This window comes from Varanus komodoensis, unplaced genomic scaffold (genome assembly GCF_004798865.1).
Source record: "Varanus komodoensis strain SLA01 unplaced genomic scaffold, ASM479886v1 scaffold28, whole genome shotgun sequence".
Classification (NCBI taxonomy): domain Eukaryota; kingdom Metazoa; phylum Chordata; class Lepidosauria; order Squamata; family Varanidae; genus Varanus; species Varanus komodoensis.
This window is the reverse complement of record NW_025335727.1, coordinates 14,531,225-14,552,884: the sequence shown is the minus strand read 5'-3', so window position 1 is coordinate 14,552,884 and position 21,660 is coordinate 14,531,225.

Below are 21,660 nucleotides of genomic sequence, written 5' to 3'. Positions count from 1 at the left end.
ACATCTCAGCACATTGGCAAGAACAGACTAGGTGGCCTGTGTGGTTGCTACATCAACTATCCTAATGCAATCTACTGATGGGCAAATTCAAGGTCCCCCCTGCTAACCCCTTCTTATGGGGCTTTGACTTTAAACCAGAGTTTGGACAGGTTCACCCAAAATTTAGGACTATCCGCAATGTCGTTCACCCTGTCTAGGAACCATATTGGTTCTGCTGCCCGTTCAGCTCTCTTGACCAGGTTCCTACATCCAGCAGCTGGGGTTGTTCTGTGTAGGATTCCTGTCAGTGGCCTGGGAATGGGCAGCCTATACCCAAACAGAACAATCTTGTACAGGCCTGTTCTGAAGTTAGCCAGAGACAATCACCTGCTTGTGAGCAAGGAGAATGAAACCCAGGGCTCTCTTTCTTCTCCCCTCCTGCCTCCTCTGACAGATGACCAGTCCTTCCAAGTGAAATATCTGATCAGTGGGTTGGACTGAGCAGTCTTCTGCTGGGCTTGCACAGATTGGAGTTGATATCTTTAGCAGAAAGTGGAAGAAACAGGAAGCTCCCATCTTTACGTGAGTGTATAAAAGACCACGAGAAGCCACATCGATGATGAAATTGCAGGTCAGAAAAGGCAAGTGCTGACATTGCTTGAAAACTGGTCTCATTAAGAATAGCTAGAATGGTAAATCATTATGAAGAACCATTTCTATAGCTTTCTGTAATTCTGTTTCAGACTGCATTATTTATATTTTTTTCAGTTTTTTCCAACCTTTTCAGATGAGAATATTTGTGTGATGTAATCCTCATTTGTCATGTGGTGTTTTGCTGCCTGTAGTTGGACCATAAGGAAGGCTGAGCACCGAAGAATTGAGGCCTTTGAATTGTGGTGCTGGAGGAGACTCCTGCGAGTCCCTTGGACTGCAAGGAGATCAAACCAGTCAGTCTTAGAGGAGATCAACACTGACTGCTCTTTAGAAGGTCAGATCCTGAAGATGAAACTCAAATACTACCTAATGAGAAGGAAGGACTCCCTGGAGAAGAGCCTAATGCTGGGAACAATAGATGGCAAAAGAAGAAGGAGACAGCAGAGAATGAGGTGGCTAGATGGAGTCACTGAAGCGGTTGGTGTGCTTAGGTGGACTCCAGGGGATGGTGGAGGATTGGATAGCCTGGAGGAATGTTGTCCATGGGGTCACGATGAGTCGGACGTGACTTCGCGACTAGCATAGCATAGCAAAGGTCCCACATACAGAAGCTGGCAGCTGAATCTTACTCCAGCACTAGCCTGCTCTGGCTGTGGCCTTATCAAGAGCTGCTCATTCTTCCAAGGGTGCCATCATGTAGAGGGTAATTGGGGCATTCATGGATGTTACCCACATCCGGTCATTTTCTTGTTTTTTTTTTTTTCCCAAGTGCACTGAATTGTCATCTCCACTGGGCTAATTTGAAAAAAGCTTTTCAGTGCAAACAAATTTCATTAAAATCTGTGTTGCATCCTTTGGTGGCTGAAGGATCCATTTCACTTGATTTCAGACTCCGTAGACAAAAGCAGACATTAAGGGCTTCAAACTGCGGGGTTTGAAAACAGCATTGATCTCCATTTATCTGTGTGAGGTCTACATCAAAAGCTCAAAGAAGTCTTCACTTTGTACCTTTTCAAATATTTGATGTGTGTCATAATTAATCAAGCCATTGCTTAACATTTCATAGATTTGTCACCGTTCTTTGCTGAGGATCCTAATTCAGAAAGTCGGGAAGGTTACCTACTGCTACGTTGCACTAGTTGAGGAGGAATCATTGCACAGTCACGCTTACTGGATTGTTCAAAAGAGGCCCAAATAGACTTTAACTGGAATTGTGCTCTCTGCAAGCTTCTGTAAGCAAGAGAGCAGAGGTGTCAAGAGATTAGTAAAATTTCCAGTACAAAGAATGTCCGGACTGCAAAAAAAATCAGCAACACTATAATCAGTTCTCGCTCTTTGGACCCTCTTGTCATTGTAAGGGCCTGGGGAAAGCATGCATATTCGGTGTTTTAAAGTGGCTTGCTGTTCAGCTGGGAGGGCTGTTTTATGTATGGATCTGTGAAAGTTTTGCTTCCATTCATTCAAGACTAGGACATGCCCTATTTGCAACCCCAAATGCAAATGAGAATGTAAGCATAATATGCTGGCAAAATTGTTGCATTTTCCAGCTTGCAATACTTGTTTGCCAAAAGAATTCCTTTCAAAAATACACACTTTTAAAATGTGCATTTTGGGAAAAGTTGCATTTTATTTATTTTATTTATTTATTTATTAAAACATTTTTATGCCGCCCCATTCGCCGAAGCCTCGGGGCGGCTTACAACATAAGCAACATTTTCATGGGGCAAAGCATGCATTTGGGTGTGCACTTTTAAAAAAGGGGAACCCCGATGTGGGTTTTCCCCATTCAAATGAGGTGGGGGGAGAGCTTGCTATGGAGAACAGTAATGAAGTAGACCAATCGTTGAGGTAGAAGCTGGAGAACTCAGTCCTTGCTGATTCTCCTTTACCTGTTGTTTTTCATGTGTTTTTCTTTCCTAAAGTCATGCAGTATTCTCTAATAGTATTTCCCATAGATACATTTCATCCTATTTTTGAGGTTTTGGTTCCATTCACCTGAATGATTAAGTGACAGGAGGGTTGCAGTAGATGTGTATTCAGGATGGGTGAAGACCTTTTCTCCTGTACTGCAGTCCTGGAAAAAAAAAAAACACCTCCTCCAGCTGCTATGTGACATAGGAATGATGCCACTTAGGGCTTTGAAGGAAAGTGTTAGCAGCTTGAATTGAGCTCAGAAGCAAACAGGCAGCTGAAGCATCTGCCTCACCCTGCCCAGTGATAAAGAGAATTTTATCAGAGATCCAGATGTTTAGTAGACTAGGTGGTAAAAGCATAGGCTCATAGCACTTTAGGGAGTCTAGGGAGGAAATAGTTAGGGAGGAAATCCAGAACTAGAACATCCCAAACAGAGCACTGCACAGCTGCTGCCTGAAGATCTGCAGCAAGGAAAGATCCCCCTCCCTCTAGCTAACTGGTTCTGTTGTTGAACTCCTCTTACCATCAAGTTATGTTCAATGGAAATCTACCCTCCCATAATTCGGGAGTAAATAGGGTCCCACTTGGCTTTCTACTGTTGCTGAACCCTTTGAACATTCCTCTGCAGGTAGCAGTAGGGTAACCACTTAGCCACTGACAAAAAAGGGACAAAAAAGGACAGCAATTTGCATAAAATTTACATACATGATTTTTATGTATAACAACAAATTTACATGTATAAATTTAGATGTTATGACTCTAAATGGTAATATAAGACGTCTTACCACAGTGAAGAAGACTGACACTTTTAATCTGCCATTTTACTTCTCCTCCAGATTTTTTGCAGGATGGAGACTGGCTCCTTTACACATGTTCCCCAATGCTGGCAAGGTGCTTTCTTTCTCCGACTTTCCATATTTGCCACTGCACAATCACAAGGTGGTGCTGCAGAATAGCAGTGTTGTGGAAACGCACAGCCTGCTCACTATGGTTCATTCCATCATTTTCAGCTGGCAGAGTGACTTTGCCCAATCCAAAAATCATTGAGAAACTGCTTTGAAAGCATTATGGAGGCCCAGGAGAAGGATGATGCTGTGTAAAGCACCTGCAAACGACTGTGAATGAGGACTCATAAGCACACCATAAACACCTCAAGTAGCAAATCCATCTGCTGTCCATGTGCTGATGGTTGATGGGCCACTGCAGTACTTCTGCTTTTCCATTTTAAAAAAATCTTGACTGGACATCTCTTCGTATAGAATGCACCTTCAAGTACATTCATTTGCAACATAACTCTTTCCCTTTTATGACCAGGACAGCTTGCATAGCTCTCCACTCTATTTTTATCCATACAACAACAACCCTGAGTGTCTGGCCGAAAGGCACCCAGTGAGCTTCATGGCCATGCAGGGCCTACAGCCTGGATCTCCCAGTCCCCAGACACCAGTATACCAGCTCTTGTAAAGGGTGGGCCTTTGTTGGCCTTCTGAAATGGAGTGCTGCCCTCCATAAAGTAGAACACCCTGGATAGTATCCTGTGATGTTATTCCATAAACTCTAATAGTGCTTGTGGGGCCCTGCTAAATCTTCTCACTGCACAAGCAGTTGTGCATTATGTTTTGCAATCAGCTGCATAACAGGCTGTGCAAGCTTGTGCAACCCAGCTTGTGCAATTTCATTTAGTTGGTTTCTCCTCCTGTGTGTAGTTCAGAAGCTAGTTTCAGCTGGTGTTACATACAGTCCCTGATCACCTGAACACACATTTGCTATTTTGGCATTTGAATGATACTGTCATATTTTCTTCTCCAAAAGAAATGAACCCAGTTTCTTCATAGCACTTAGTTTTGATACTGCTAACTGTCTTCATTACTTTCCTCAAAACCTGTTTGTGTGAAATGGTCCATTCCTGGTGTCTTGTCTTTCTCAAACAGTAGTTACCATGCCATGTGGAAAACTGTTTTTGAATTTGAAGGGAGCTTCAAAAGCTGTCTCCAGTATGGCATGGAAATGGCTGGTTTGTTCAGAGTGAAAGAGCTTTAAAGATCAGATCAGCATGATTTTAGATTTAGTCTGTTCTCAACTTGGAATACTCTTCCTAGGAGTCTTGGTTGATACCTTCCCTGTTAGGGTTCTGTAAACAGGCTAAAACCTTTTTATTCCAGCAGACACTTGGGAATGGGCTGTGAATTTGTGCTGGATTAGTTTTACCATTTATATTTTTGTAGAGTTTTTAACCTTGATAGTAGATTAATATTTTAATATTTAATTGATTTAATTATATTTTTAATTTTTGTCTACTTTGGAATGTTTCAATTGAGGGATTTTTAATGTTGTGAGCTGTTTAAAGTCCCAATCACTGGGAATAGTCAGGATGATGATGACGAGGATGATAAAATAGCTTGGTCCAAAAATAGATTTAAGTCAAGGTTATTTGCAACATTATTGGCCATTTGTTTCTCCTCTTACATATTCTCTTTTTTGCTTTTTTTCCCCATGTAATGGCAGCATAGCAAAAGATCATCTTGGTAAATGAAAGGCATGGCATTCAGTAGTGCAGTTTAAGGGCTCGGTAAGTCAGCTGTCAAATACCTAAGGGGTATGGTCTCCTTTTAATGTGAGCACTGTTCCCATTAACATTAATGGGGGTTGTACGAGGACTTCAAAAGGAGACTGTGCATCTAAAATTGCAAATTATCACTTACAAACTCCATTGATACATTATTAATTCCTATCATTAAAACCTAGCCACACCTCCAATGCTTCATGGCAAAACCAGCCTGGTATTTTTCCCTTGAAAACAGAAGCAAAGCAAAATGAATTCTGGGCACATATTGATTCATAGACTCATGTCCACATTACTTACCACCTGAAATTTTAGGAAGATGCTCCACTGTCCTTTGTACGCTTTACTCAAGGATATGTTCCATCACTGTCTGGAAGGGATACAGTTTGGGAAAGCTTGCTTCCATCTTCTGCATACCTTGATCCTAGGAACAAGATGCGAAGTTGTTGCAGCCACTGGAAGTTCAGCAGAATCGGTCATACTGCTTGTTTTAAAACAGGTCTTGTTGATTTCATTGATCCACTTTCCCTGGCTTGTCTTTATCATTTTAAAAGTACAATCCTACACATTTCTGCTCAGGAGGATACCCCATTGAGCTCAGTGGATATAGTTTTGCAGCCTTGCTAGGGAGATTTATTTATTTATTTAGCTAGCATTTTTGTATACTGTCTTGTAGCCACATGGCTCTCTGGATGGTTTACAAAAAATAAAACATCACAAATAACACAATTCAACACAATTAGCACAATTAAAACCACAATATCAAAAATAAATAACATCATAGCAGGAACTTCAAATAATAGTTTAACAGATTGGAATTATCTTAAATGTCACAATTAAGAGTACTAAAATTTGCATTAAAATATAATTAAAATCAAATTCCAACTAAAATAATCAACAGTTAAAATGCTTCTTGAATAAAAGCATCTTGCTCTGGTGCTGGAATATGTATAAGGACGACCCTGGACAAATATTTCTGGGAAGCTTGACGATTGATTGAGTTCTGTCACTATGAGCCACCCTGAGCACCAAGTGACAGAAAGGCAAGATACAAATTTAACAAATAGCAATAGTAAGCAAGCAACTGCAGTATTAACTCCAGAATACTCTCATCTATGCTCAGTTGGGATAAATTGCATGTCTTTCAAATTAAACCCCATGGATCTCATAGATTTTAAGATCAAAATTACTATCTGTCTGTCTTTGGTCCTATGAAACTAGTTACGGTGGTCCCTCTTTTCCTTCACGTAAGTGATGTGGGAGCCACTGTGCCTTGCCCTTCAGGTAACATGAGGCTTTCCTCCCAGAAACTGGGGTAATGTTGGTAATGCTGGGGTACCTGCCACTGCACAGAACAAAGCTACATAACTAGGACATCTCAGATTATCTCAGTGATATGAAGAGGGGATGCACGACAATGACTCTTCCCACACCATTCTTCGTACAGGGGTGGGGAACTAAGGCTCAAGTGCAATTTTGCAGAAACTCTTGCAGAGGACCTTCTAGCGAGTAGTGTGCTAGAGACGGAAGTGGTGAGGTGAAACTAGAAAAAAGGGAAAAAAACTCAGCACATTGTAGCTCAGAAACTGAGCTTTAAAAGATGTTTCAACCTTTTGTGATGTGAAAAACCTGCATGCAGCACCTAGTGAGGATAGACTTCATTCCCCTGTTGTTTTCAACCAAAAATCAATTCTGCATGTGTTGAAGCTTTAGGGAAAGTCTTCTGTTAGTGCCAGGGGCTAATGCTCCAAGAAATCAGGAGGGCTCGTTTTCTGTTGATGTGCAACTGCTGAATAGAGTGACAAGTCTTCCATCACAGTATGCAGCATTTGGTGTAAAGATCACGTCCTGCATACCTGTCATTACTTAATTAAAGAAAACAATAGCCACACACGTGACATAGATACACTATGTAACAGGCATAAAGTGTAGCTAGGCCTTTAGAATGGGAGAACATTCAAAGTCACAATCCATTGTTTGCAGTTTGATGTGTCATGAAGAAAGTTTTTGACATGGAAGAAGTCTTCAAACACTGCTGGAAGAACTTTACCTACCGAACATTAGACTCTAATCTTTTGACTTGAGTAGAGTGCAAACTCTTTGTTACTCATGAACTCTCAGTGATTCAGGCAAATCATTCTTGCTCTTTGTCTCTTCCCCTGAGTCTCTGATGGGAAAATAAATGACCTACCTAATACCTAATTGTATGGATAATTATTCCTTTATAGAGAATTCTTTATGCTATTGTTTTGTATGCACTATGTGTCCATATCTTATTATACCAGCATAGAAATTGCCACAGGACAGGGAGACAGAATTGCCCAAGGCCAGATAAGGAGCTTCATGTCTGAAAGGCGATCCAAAGGAAGAACTCCCATATCCAAGCATAAAATTCCATGAACTGCAGTGCCAGCTCTGCTACATACTTTAAGAATCAAGTTATGTCATCACTGAAAACAGTATGATCTTATATTCAGACAGCAACACAAGGAAACAGAAAACAAAAGTGTCCTATGATTCTTCTTTCTCCATTTGGTCAATAGAGGGCAACTTAGGTGTCACCAAAATGAAGAAATGCATCACTGACAAAAGAGGACAACAGAAGACATTGATTTGCATAAAATATGCAGGTGCTAATTTCTATGCATCTATGCAAATTGTCTCACCATGGCGGAAAGACTGTGACGTCTCAGTCAATGCCTGATGCTAGCTGTGGATAGGCAAGTCCAAGCTCCTAAACTTCTTATGATTTTGTGTTAATCTTTAAACTACACTTGGGCTGGGCAGCTTTTCAAAAGACTCCTTTAAACAGAGAACTGTTCCCTGCTGTCCTTTCAAACACAGATCTGTCCTCTGGAAAGTATGCCATGCGGCCTCCATATTCAGCATTTGAACAGAAGTTGTGTTTCTCCTCCAGTATGTTAGGCACTTGGGTACAGTTGGATATCTCACTTGGAGACCAGACTTGAACTGGATGCCTTAAATGCAGCACTGTCCTCTCCATGTTCTCCAAAACAGAGGACCATCCTCTAAAGTAGGACACCTGACCATCTTAGCAACAAGAGGCAAGAAAAGGTTACATAAACTTCGGAGACTTTTTATGAGCTTAAATTAACTTTAAGCATAAAACCCATCCCCTTTCTAACTGCTTCTCAAGTGCTATGCAACCCGTTTGTGCTTAGGGACAGTTTTTAATTATTGTGCAGATTAAGTTTAATAAACAACCACCAGCAACTACATGCCGTTTAAACCCCTGGTACTAAAAATATGTTATCCCCATAACAGAAAGCCATTAATTAAGAAACGTTGACCTAATGAGCTGTGTTCATTTGGTGGATGATAAACGCTTCTTTTAATCAGACCTTTTACAAGCTGGCAATTGTTAACTTCAGGTTGTTAATTATTCACACTTTAAAATGTTGAGGTGGTTGGAATATTTCATGAATGCTCCCTTTTTAATAAAAAGTGACACTGGATTTTATGAGCTTGGAATCGCACTTACTAATTTACAGTCATTTTGCACTTCTGTGCCAGTCGTTTATAATTAACTCTCTCTTTAAAAATAATAAATGACCTCTGGCTTGCTATTGTCTGTCATAATTAGCATACTGTCTTTTAAAGAGGAAAGTGTGTTTTCTCTTCATTAACAGTAATACTACCTAGGCAGACAATCAGTAAGTCCATGATCTGGAAAACCGCTATGGACGCCAGATTACCCTCTCTACCAGGACAAAATCAATTAACACCACAAGGGATGTCATTATTGTCATATTATGTCACCTGATATCCTCTAGGGTAAATAAATGATTTGTGGAATTTTTAATGCCATGACTGAAACAAAAACAGGGGAACTTTGACTGAATTATGCATGGTATATTCTTTTCTGTGGCATGATATGCCAGAAATTCCAAATGTTGGAGAACTTTACTCTCTTGCTTTGGTGAAATTCTAGTTACAAGCACCATCTGATCTCCAGAATTAGTCCTCTATCGCTCACACACGGTAACATTTGTGCAAGTATTTTCATTGGCATAAAGTCATTTTACATTCTGTTGTTATTGGGGATCTATTTTTGTTTCCCAGTTGCATTTTAAATGACTTTAATAGGTTAGCCAGATATGCGTTACTCAGCAGCAATGCATTTTGGGTAGACAGGAAGCAAAAAGGACATAGAGGGCAGTGAATGTGATGGCCCCTCTTTTATTTTTCCATTAAAAAAAGCAAAAAGTGAAAACTTTGTCCATGTTTTTGCATGCCGGTGATTTTGGCGAGCTTCTAATGTGCACAATGTGGTGCCAAGCTGGAGCCTAATTGAGTACAGAGAAGAAACAACCCTTCTTTTTAAAGAATATGGTTAAAGAAGAACAGATACCCTTCTTTATTAGAAAAAAATCTTCTATTTCCAGTCAAAAGGGGGGTGTCTTGCCGTGTTCGGCATGGCCTTGGTCCTCCATTTTGAATCCCAGTGGCAAAATACAAGTACAGAAATAGCTCACATTTCATACATTGTGTGTGACATTAATCAGGAAAAATCCATATCATTAATTTTATTTCATCCCAATGCATTTTTAATTTCCCGCTTTCTCTTAAAGTGGCTTAGAGGATGTAATGCATTTATTTTTTAACAACCCTAAGACTTCTGCTGTTGCTGGGGATCTATTTTTGTTTCCCAGCTGCATTTAATAACACTCGCATCTCTTTAAAAAAGGAGTATACACAACTTCTATATTTTGGGCCTACATCAGGGGGTATTTAATTAAGTCTATTCTGTCTAACATGATCTGATGTCATTGTACAAGGATATGTTCTTTGTTAGCGGCACTCTTAGTTTCAGACTCCTCTGTGTATTTGAAACCATGGTAACAGAACAGTAAGCTAAAGCCAATGAGATAATGAGATATTCTCATTGTAATTGTGTTTCATGAGGGCACACAATCCCATGGGTGGTATCTGACTGCCTTACAACTGCTAACAGAATTTAAGAAACAGGCATATATTAACATGGTACAATTTTTCACAACAGTAAACACTTCTGACATGGCATTTTTAAAAAGTTGTCTCCAGCCTGTTCAAGTCCATCACTGCCTTTATGTCACAGGAAGCCATTCTATTAATGAATATCAATATTTTAAAATCCTCAGAACTTCAAGGAACTTAAAGTCTGAAATGCATTAATAAGCTTGAGAGATGCTGTTTTGCATTATAATTGTGGTCTGGGGTCTAGCTAGTGCTGGGTAGAATCTATGGAGGCAAAAATCAGGGGGCAGGGGGAGGAGGCATGAATTTAAACTACTACAACTCTTGAACATGAGAGAAAGCTTAATTCAGAATACGGATTATTAAAAAAAATTAAAACCGCTCACAAAACAGTCCCTGATTTTTTTATCATACCATTTGTACTTAGTATAAATTCTGATAAGCCTTTTAATTGTAGAACTTTCAGGGAGCTGGTCAGAAATCATAATTGTTAATATTTTTCAGTTTCTGGATTGTTCCGAGAAATGAAAAATGATAGGTTTAAGTCTGCAATATTGGAAATTTATCAACAGTCCCCTGTCTACCTCAGCCCCCTCTCTGAAGTAAAGAAAGAGGTTGCTACATCTTATCCCCAAGTGTATCTCAGGACACGTTAATCCCCTTTATGCTACTGGCCCTGTATGACTTTTTGTCCTTTAATCAATAATTTAAAATTATTTTAAAAATATATTCAGAGATGATAAGAAAACAGCTGGATGAATTAAGCAGGGCTCCAACTAATTTTATTCAACAAAGGGGTTGAATTGTAATGTCACTGGAGCCTCTCATGGACTCATGTTTGTCCTTACAGAAGTAAAAGGGCTTAAGAATATGAATTACAAGTGCTCTGAAATATTTATGTGAACGTTACTAGGCTAACATGAGCCAGAAGGCTGCACAGGGGGCTCATTTTCATTGTCTAATGATTCTGATATGGCAACCCTGGTGTTCTAAGGAAGCACAAACCAAAGTTTGTGCCTCAAATGTATTTAACGGTAGGTGGATAAGTAGTTATAGGCTGGAGCTCTTAAGGATGGGAAAAGTGCAATCTCAGCAGTGCTTCTGGGGTCACTGATGGGGTTGGCTAAAGCCTTACTCATCCATCCCAACAGCTCTCATCAGAATTGTTGTTGTCCCAGTGCTGGTAGCAGCACCCAAAGAAAGCTCTGCTCCACTTAGCATAGGCAATTGGCTGGACTGATGGGAAAGGGGCCAGCATTCGCTGGTTTTGGAGAGCCACACGCAGAATTACGGAGGACTCCATGTAGCCCACAGGCTAAGAGATGCTCACCCTTGACCAGACACACACATTCATTTGACTGGCTTTCTTCAGTGTGGTTCAAGCCAGTTACACTGTGTCTTTAATGCTCCTTTTTTCAACCATACTTTTGTGTCAGCAAAGCTTGTTTTAACCAAAACACAGCATGATCACAGCAGTTGGTTGCACTGATTTTTCACAGTTTTGCATGAAATTTACATTCTCCAAGGGAAGGGATGAAGAGTTCACTGAAGGAGCTTAACCTCTTTTGACAAAACAGCTATTCATTGCATTGGTTTACCCCTTGTTCCTCTAGTTTGGAATTACATTTCAAATTTGTAACCAAGAAGCATTTTGATGTTTGACACTTCACATTTCCAGATTGTGCTTTAGCATCTCATGGTCTTGCAAGTTTTCTGCACAAGAACTCACTATATTTAAAACTGGAGACTTCAGTTTCTTTCCTTTTATAGGCTATTGAGTACATGACTTCAGCATATTTCCTACATATATGTCAGCATCTGAGGAATGATACAATTCCCCCTGGTGGCCTGACAGAGAAAAAATCTGGTTCATTTTTCTGTTGCTTCCAGGATTAGCATTGGACCTATAGGTGCTTGGAGGATCAGGACCAGTGCAATCACACAGACCATGGGTAAACCACAGGAGAGTCCATAAACATCCTTCCAGCCCTGTTAGCTTGACCAAAACAACACAAGTTTTTGTGATGACTGTTTTGTCTTCCTGACTTGGTGGCCATCTCCAGTTCTTCAATGTCTTGACTCTAGTCTTTTCCTGATTCCCCTTTTGCCTCTGGCCCTGCCAAGCTTTTATTGTCATTGGAGCCTTGCTTATTTCTGACTCAGTGTTGGTTCTGGCCCTATTTGATCTCAATAAGTGTGTGAGTTAAGTCTTGGTTCTCCTTCTAACTCTATCAGCTGTGGCCCTGATGTTCCAGGCAAGGACATCTGCTGCTGTTTATGCCCTGGAACTGACTCTCTCCTCTCCCCCACCCCACACCTTTCTGAATGATCCAGAAACTTCTGTCTGTGAATGAAAGGGCTCTACCCACAGAAGGTGCCTCTGCCTGAATTTTGGTGATCCTCTCCATGTAGCTGATTCAGCAGAATCCCCTGACCTTCTTTCATGGGGTTTTAGGGATTGCTCAGGGAAGGAAGGAGCAAGGAAGTCTTCTTCTGCTAGCCCAGTTGTATGTGCCCAATCGTATACTGGACCCAATCGTATACTTTACCTTCAACCACTGCATTTTCATAGAAACGGGGACAATTTCTTCTTGTAAGCTGGGAAATTTCCATGAAATCAATTCTGCATCTTCATCATTTCTGTGTATGCACATGATATAAAGATTTATAGACTGCATTCTTTGCATAACAATAAATGAAAGAGAGATGTTTGCTTTTTCATGCTTTATATTTTTGTCGTTTTGGAAGAAGTTGCTCAATTTGTTAACTAGGCATTTTAAAATATTTTAAAATACCCAAGGAAGTGAAGAAAGAAAGCGAAGCATGCTGGCAGTGACTTTTAGAAATAATACGCAGCCACTACCACACAGCGCAACATCATCACATCACACGTGTGACTGGTGTACCAAACATGTACTTATCTCATGTCTCATGGAGGAGGACATGCAGCTGTGGTATTTAACTGCAGAAACCCACTCTGAATTCAAAGCAAACATTAAAAAAGCAACCCACAAGGGTGCTGGGTAATAAGATAAAAATAAACCAAACGAAGGAAACGTTAATGAAAGTATGAAGAAATGCATGAAATTGATAGAAAGTGATTTTAAAATATTGTTGCTAATCTCTTAAGTCAGCGAGAAATCAAAGAAGATGAGAGCATGCATGTGCTTGCGGCCACGCTCCCACACTCAGCACATGGGTTGTCTAGTGAGTCTTCTGCACCACAGTGAGGAGACTTGCATTTCTATTTCTTAATTAGAATTACTCATATGTATTTGCATATGCATGTATTATGTAAATCGGCATCCTCTTTCATCCTTTCTTGTGGGGGGTTATGTGAGAACTGGACACAGAACCACTGATTGGTTCAAAATTGAGAAGAGTTCGACAAGGCTGTATACTATCGCCCTGCCTATTTAACTTATATGCAGAGCACATCATGAGAAAGGCAGGGCTAGATGAATCACCAGTTGAAATTAAGGTTGCTGGGAGAAATATCAACAACCTCAGATATGCAGATGATACCACTCTAATGGCAGAAAGTGAAGAGGAACTAAAGAGCCTCTTGATGTGGGTGAAGGAGGATAGCGCAAAAGTTGGCTTGAAACTCAACATTAAGAAAACTAAGATCATGGCATCTGGTCCTCTTACTTCCTGGCAAATAGATGGGGAAGAAATGGAGGTAGTGACAGATTTTATTTTCCTGGGCTCCAAGATAACCACAGATGGGGAGTGCAGCCAAGAAATTAAAAGACGCTTGCTCCTGGGGAGGAAAGCTATGGCAAATCTAGACAGCATACTAAGAAGCAGAGACATCACCCTGCCAACAACAGTGCGTACAGTCAAGGCTATGGTTTTCCCAGTTGCAATCTATGGCTGTGAAACTTGGACCCTAAGGAAGGCTGAGCACTGAAGAATTGAGGCCTTTGAATTGTGGTGCTGGCGGAGACTCCTGCGAGTCCCTTGGACAGCAAGGCAATCATTCCAGTCAGCCCTAGAGGAGGTCAACCCTGACTGCTCTTTAGAAGGCCAGATACTGAAGATGAAACTCAAATACTTTGGCCACCTAATGAGAAGGAAGGACTCCCTGGAGAAGAGCCTAATGCTGGGAACAATTAACGGCAGAAGAAGAAAGGAACGGCAGAGAATGTGGTGGCTAGATGGAGTCACTGAAGCAGTCGGCATGAGCTTGAGTGGACTCCGGGGGATGGTGGAGGACAGGAAGGCCTGGAGGAATGTTGTCCATGGGGTCACGATGGGTCGGACACGACTTCATGACTAACTACAACAACAATGCACTTTTTAGTGATGTGCAAGTTGCCACACCACATTGGTTCCGTAGCAACTTTCTTCCTGGGTGGAATAGTGTGCTTCTTGAGGAAATATTTGTATCCGGACTACCATGCCAGTCCTGATACAAATATTCAAGAAAAGAGTCAATCCCCGCCCCACTACCACCACATTACATCCTGTGGGCATGATCCTGATAGCACCCCATCCACAGCTGCCCCTTAAAACTCAGAAGCTCAGATGCATGAAGTGATTCAGCACCTTCCAGTATGGCCCTTCCTCCCAACTTCACTTGTCCTTACACCACTGCCACACCTTCGTGTTTCAATCGTCGTCGGTTGAGTTGGTCCCCCATCTCCATGGTCCATCCATCTGAAAACACAATCATATTTTTGGGGGCTTCCATTGATGCAAAACAGCAACTCCTCATTTCAATGATGTTTAAATTAAAGTGCTTCGTAAATGACATGTTAGATTAATAAGGAAGCAGAATTGCATTTTGTTTATTATTCTGTCTCTTATAAGGGTGTTCAGAAACAATTTTCAAGCCAAGCATTCATTAACTGAATTGTTCCCAAAGGATGATTAATCAATTACTTTAGCAGAGTGCAAAAGGCTTTCTGAATACTCAGTGCAGAAACTTTTCCTCACCATGTCATACCAGGAATGCAGACAGATTTTACAGACTGAGCTCCTCTTGTGATATTGTTTCTAGTATCAGATTTGTCATGCATTGGAGATGTCTCACACCTCTCCACGGTGTCAGTGTGTCACAGGGGAAGAGAGGGAAAATCCCTATCTCTACACTGACAGAGGTACTGTAGGTTGGGAAACTGACTACCCAGGATGCAGGTTTGCAACTGGTCTTAGATAAGGCTGCAATTCCCTTAAAAGACCAAATGGGTAGTCTGGGAGCTCTCCTGTGTGACAGTGGTTTATGGAAGACTCTGCAAATGTCTGTTCAGGCTCCAGCTGTAGCAGCACTGGAAGCTGCTCCATCCGGAATGAGGCTATTGGTCCATCAAGCCCGGCATTGTCAAGACTGACTCTCAGAGGCCCCTTCAGGGTTTCAGACAGAATTCTTTCAAAACCCTTTCTGGAGGTGCCACGGATTAAAGCTCTAACCTTCTGCAGTCAAATCAAGTGCTCCACAACTGAACTACGCTCTGTCCCTGAAGCCTGTAAAAGTGAAAAACTATCTGTTAGTTTTTAAGCCAGTTGCCTCATTGCATCATTATAAACAGTAGACAGCAGCATTCCAATGCTGGAAACATATATTTGCTTGTTTTTAAAGCACGATCTAGCTTTGCTTTGAAGATTTAACTCAGCAAGAAGACTTAAAGGAGGGCAGAGGTTTCCACATGATTCTCCAATCAATCTTTAATTCTAGACCCTTTCTTCTGACTCAAGCTATTTATAAATAACTAAACAGCCACAACCATTTCAAAACAAAAGCTTGTTTTTTCCTCTTGCAGTCCTAAGCTATCTGTCTTGTTACAATTTCCCCCCCTCCCTTAAGCATGTTATTACAGCTGAGGATCATAGTTCAGTACTTGTAACATAAATCTGTTATCGTAGCTTGCATATAATTAGTTCTAAATGTCTGTGGTTTTATTTTTCAATATCAGGGTGTTCATTAGACATCAGAAACACTTAAGAGCCTGGATATCACCGCAGTTTATGGTTCTGCTGTTCATTGAGCCAAAAAGCAACACATATTTAATGTGACAGCGACATTAAAATATGGCTCAGCTGATTTTTTTAAAGTGTCAAGCAATTTGCATTGCATGATGCAATAATGAGGCTTACATGTTAACCATCATGTAACTCATCTCATTTGCAACGGCTTTATAGCAGCATGTCATGCTTGCTAGACTGTATCGCAAATAGCTCATTTAGGGTAAAAATATGCACTTCCTTGGCATGTGTGTAGTGAGGTCCCAGCTAAAATTCAGGTAGATGTATTGGTTCTGTTTTTGTTTTTGTTTTTTAAAGCAATGCTGATACAATAGTTTTTTATGAAGACAGAATGAACAAATGACTAAACAAGCATCACTCTTTCAAGATAACAAGGTTTTTTTAATGCCTCCAGGCTTGTTTGTTATGCAGAGAACAGCAGGACATGATGGGCGGCACCCCATGCTTTGCACAGTTTATGCCTGGAGTAGGCACTGTGGCACCCATGAGCCTCTGTGTGCACCTGTGAGACGCTGTTCTTCATGTTCCCAAGCTGGCCTGCCATACAAGGCAGACGGGTGGCTCCCATGGCACTGGGCGTCCTTACCCGTTGCAGTGCTTATTTTGAGCTTCATAGGAACGATCCATGATGTTCCATGATAGCAAACCTATTGTGGGGTGGAGTTTAGCACCATGGAGAGTTCCTGCTAAGCTGCAATGAATTATCTGTCCCACTGGCAAAAGAGTCTCCAGTATCCTTTCCCCTGTTTATTTATTTATTTAAAACATTTCTATGCTGCCCCCATCGCTGTTATTGCTCTCACTTCTTAAAAGATGAATAAATTTAGATTTTAGTCATGGGGATTACTTCCAAACCAAACAAGGGCCATCAGCCTTCATTGCCCCTTATTCTCTCTGGGCCAAGAATGGAAGGCAGGGACTTCCCTAGGAAACAAAGGAGGTGGCCAATGCAAGTTGATATTTTGCACTTGGCACCTGAAGTGGTGCGGGGCGTGCTAGAGCAAGCTCTCAGGAGCCTCAGGAAGAGAGCGGAATGGGCCAACAGCCTTGGGAAAGCTTGCCGACATCATGATCATGCCATCTCTGGGATCCAGACAGTAGGGATAGGGGAACTCCAGTTGTATGAAGGCCACAGATCAGGGCCTTGGGGGCAAGATTTGGTTCTAATCCAAATCTGGGACACATATTTACCCTAAAAGATAGAAAAGGAATAGACTCAGCCTCATATTATATGACTACCGCATTTTCTACTCCTGCAACAGCAAATGCCAAGTCCAGGCAATAGTATCTCCAAATCATTCCAGTCCTGTGGTCAGGCAATTGAATTCTTTGTGGCAAACATCCAGGTCAGACAGAGGTGCCTAGTCTGTGAGTGGGGGAGAAGCCAAAGCTCAAGAATCTGTCCGGTCTACACGATCAAGGCAAGCACTGGACTGTAACACTGTTGTCTGTAGCAGAGAGCAGACTCTGGCTAGGTAGTTTATAGGAGGCTGTAACTCAGTACTGCTGGCTAACTAGTTCAGTGTGTTGTGTTTAAGGGAGGCTCAGCATCCTGTCCTTGCAGAGGCCCAGGAATGGTCCAGGAGTCACTAGACTGCTTTCCAGTAGAAAACTGCCAGCTACAGAATCAACTTCATTGTCTGTTTCTGACTGGGGACCACTGTCTTGCTCTCTCCCTCTTCTTCCTCTTACTGTTTGGGCATGGTAATATGTAGCTTAAACCTCAGAACATAATTCTTTACATACCTACTTGGGCTGAAGTCTTACTGAATTACCTGCATTTACTCCCAGGTGAGTAGCTATTGGATTTCAGCTTAATTTGATTAGGTCATACTAGAAGTTATGCAGGTTTCAGGTTGTGCTAGGAATGCTGAGACAAAAAGCAAATATTTTATTTATTTATTTATTTATTTAAAGTTTTTATATGCTGCTGCTATACTAAAAGTCTCTGGACAACTTACAAAAAAAAAAAAACAAAGCAATTATAACAACGAGACCACACAACACACTGCATCCAATAAATAATGATTAAAAACGAGGATAAAACCAATTAACTGGGAGAATAAAAAATAATGTGTGATTCCTCATTTTCAAAAGAATAAATTCCAGAAGTTACATGGATTTATCTTTAGCAGTAAGCAAAAGAAAGATGCTTTGACCAGTTACCTGGTTCAAAGATCTGTTCCAGCAATGTACATCTATACAGCCCCCTGATCCATAGTATTTTGATGTAAAGAAGACGCATTCCTGCTATTAAGCAATACTATTGCCATATGAATCCAAGTAGATTTTAGTAGGATGTGGGCACTCTGGAAGAACTTTCCCAACCTGTTTTCCTCCATCTGTGTTGAGTGACATCTCCACTCATGCCCAGACAGCACATCCAGCTAGGCTTCTTTGTTCCATTCATTTCCTAACAATTTAGAACATCCAAGAATGGAGCTCTGTGGAAATTGTCTATCAATGAAATAGTGCAAAATAACTTTGCACCTAACCTTTATGATTACAGATTAAACACTGGAAGGACACTGAACAGTAAAATCCATTAAGTACCCCAGATTTTATTGAACACTGCCTCAGGTAACAGCACTGCGGATATTCCTCAAGAAATTTTATATCACCATGATTCTTTGGGATGAGTTCCATGCTCCGGTAGAGGCTTTAAGCTTGGCCATCAATGGCCATGTCCATTTTGTTTATTGACACTGCTAAGCTGCTTTCGCAAGAGCTTCATAAGCTGCATTTTGTGGTTTTGGATTGTCAGTGAGGTCACTCACTGAAGACTTAGATACACTGGCCTGGAGGTATTTATGTGATCACTACCATCCGCAGGAAAAGCTGCCCTTCAGAACAAGGCAAATCATATATCCTCAGACTGGATGGCTTCAGGCTCAGAAATGGGGGCTGACCTGACAACCACTTGTCCTGGGGGAGAAATAAACGAAACAAAACACATTCTATTTTGATGCATTCCTACTCATCTGCTGTTCAGCAGAGACTCTGATGATAAAAAGGTTCTGTTTCTGGTGTCTGGGGCAGAAAAGAAAGGAACAGTAACGTGGATGAATACTTAGTTTCAGCATTTCTAGCACAAAAGCACATCAGAAGAGCAAGTAATGTAGAGAAGTGCTGTTAACTGGAGGAAATGCTTCTACTATTCCAAACTATCAATGGATGTTTGTCTGGATGTATATTTACAACATCTGTTCTCCATGTGGTTTACATTTGGATGGCAATCCAGCATCCATTTTGCCTAAAGATTTTTTTTTGGGGGGGGTGAGGGTGTTTCTTTTAGCTGTCCATAGCAATTGCCCTTAATCAAATATCATCTTTTCAGATGTTTACAGATGCACTGAGAGGGAAGATTATTTTAGAAATCACTCAAAAGAACGCCATCCAAAGAAGAAATATGAACCAAATGCTAATGTATGTTTTTTTTCCCCTTTCCATTTTTTCAAAGGCATATTAAACTGAAAAGATCCTTCTGATTGCAAATATAACAAAAACAAAATCCTTCCACAATTTTTACAGTGTCCATACAGGAAACCGAAGTTATGCTCTGCCTTTTTAAAATTTAAACAATATACACAAATCAAGTGTATTTATTAAATCAATGTTTAGTCATTTTTACAAGGAAGTGCAATTTAAAGAACCGACATAAAAAATTTTCATCATAATGATACACATCTCTTTGGGGGTAAGTTATTTCAGGGATCCATGATAATTCGTCTCAACAAAAGCTGAAGCTAATTGAAAAAAAGTTGTACTGAAGAGTAAGGTCATTTGACTATAGTACAAACCGCCAGTTATTGACACTGAAAGTTGATGCAGTTCTCAACAACACCACGGTTTCTCAGTTTTATGTACTTTTTAATTTCCTCTGTGGAAAATCTGTTCTTCATAAAAGGTCTGCAAAAGGAAAATGTGGAAAAAGTTGATTCATTCCATATTTACATTCTTGCTAATACCTGGAAATGTACCAATTGCCAAAGCGAGCCAAAAAGGAAGTCAGGAAAAGTCCAGGACAGGCTTGCCATAAAGCGGGCTGGAGTGGGTGGGTTCAAGTGGTGGATTGTAGGCAGTGTCTGAGTTATGGTTACTGAGCATTGATAGGTGGCAAGATTATGGATATGCTGACAGAGATAGTTTTTCTTCCTCTTCGTTTCAATGCTTGAAGGATTGTCTTCTTTTGATCTTGCCTATCCACCATGGCTAGCATGAAGCATAGGCATGGCTGAACACCTGTCAAGAGTCAACACCCCAGCAGGGTCCTTCTGGCAAGAGTTCCCTGGGATTGCTCCTACTCTACACCATTGTACCTGCTTGTTCACCTGGCTTTCTCTGGCCCACACAGTGGTGGTGTGGAGGAGTAGGAGATGCCACAGCCTACTTTCTCACTAGCCCTCTAGCATGCCAATGGTAAGAGTGATGAGAAAGAGAATGAGCAGCAATGGCAGCTTATGGCAATGGCAGAAAACTTGACTCACTGAAAAAGGAGGCCATTGAGAATGTCAAACCACTCAAAAAGCTGGAGCTGGCCCTGCTGCCCACTTAGGACATATGGGGAGGTACCATCCCTTGAGCCACCACTGTTAGAAGAATGGTTTCTAACCATATGAGAAAAGGCCATTTTGGGCATGATGCCCAGGTCACAGGACTCTGCCCTGGGGGATTCAGTCTCCCTCTATTTCCTGTTTAGACACCAAGAAAAGATTTATTTTAGAGCACCTGAATGGATGAATTTATGGTTAATGCTGTTACATTAATGCTGGTTCTGGTTAATGCTGTTATTTCTAGTACATGCTGTTTCTGAAATTTTTGAATTTTGGAAATTTTACTGTATACATTTTTAACACTTGCATGTTAGCTGCCTTGAGATTTCAGTTGCAGGATGCAAAGGTAAGCTAGAAAATAACACAAATGAGTAAATACATTTGTGTGCAGCAGCTAGGCAGAAATCAACTTATCTCTACTTCTTCTGTTTCAAAAGCAAAAATGTCGGACTACTACAGATGTTTCCTATAATCATCAATATCACCACCCCTTGAAAAGAAGCAGATGTTGGTTACAAGATAACAGTCTTCTTGCAGGAAGATCTAGCAAAAAGAAAGAATGAGTAAAGGAAGAGGAAAACTTCAAGGTTCCCCCAGAATCAGCTCTGTATTTTTCTGGACCTCTCTTTCCTTCTTAAGGTCCAGACAAGTCTTCTCCCTTAGAACTGAGATGGTAGAACTCTCAGTGTGCAGTGTACTTTTTCAGGAGCTGGTGTTTCTAAAATTTAATGCAACTACAGGTGAAGTTACTCCCGTTTGTTGTCTGGAAAGCAGAGGGAAGGGGCAGACAGAAAGCTGGAGATACCCAATTTGGGTACCCAATGTTTCAAAACATTCCCCTGCCCTCTCTTCAGGAGTGGTGTGGGAGCAGTTGAGGGGCTTCCCTTCATTTCTCCTCTTGTTTCTATTCCATTACTTTCCATCATAAAGACTAAAAGACTGGTGGATGTGACAGATAATGATAGAGCTCCTACCGTCCAATCCAGTCCAGTGCAGGAGCTCTTGACAAGCTACTGCAATCCACCTCACCTG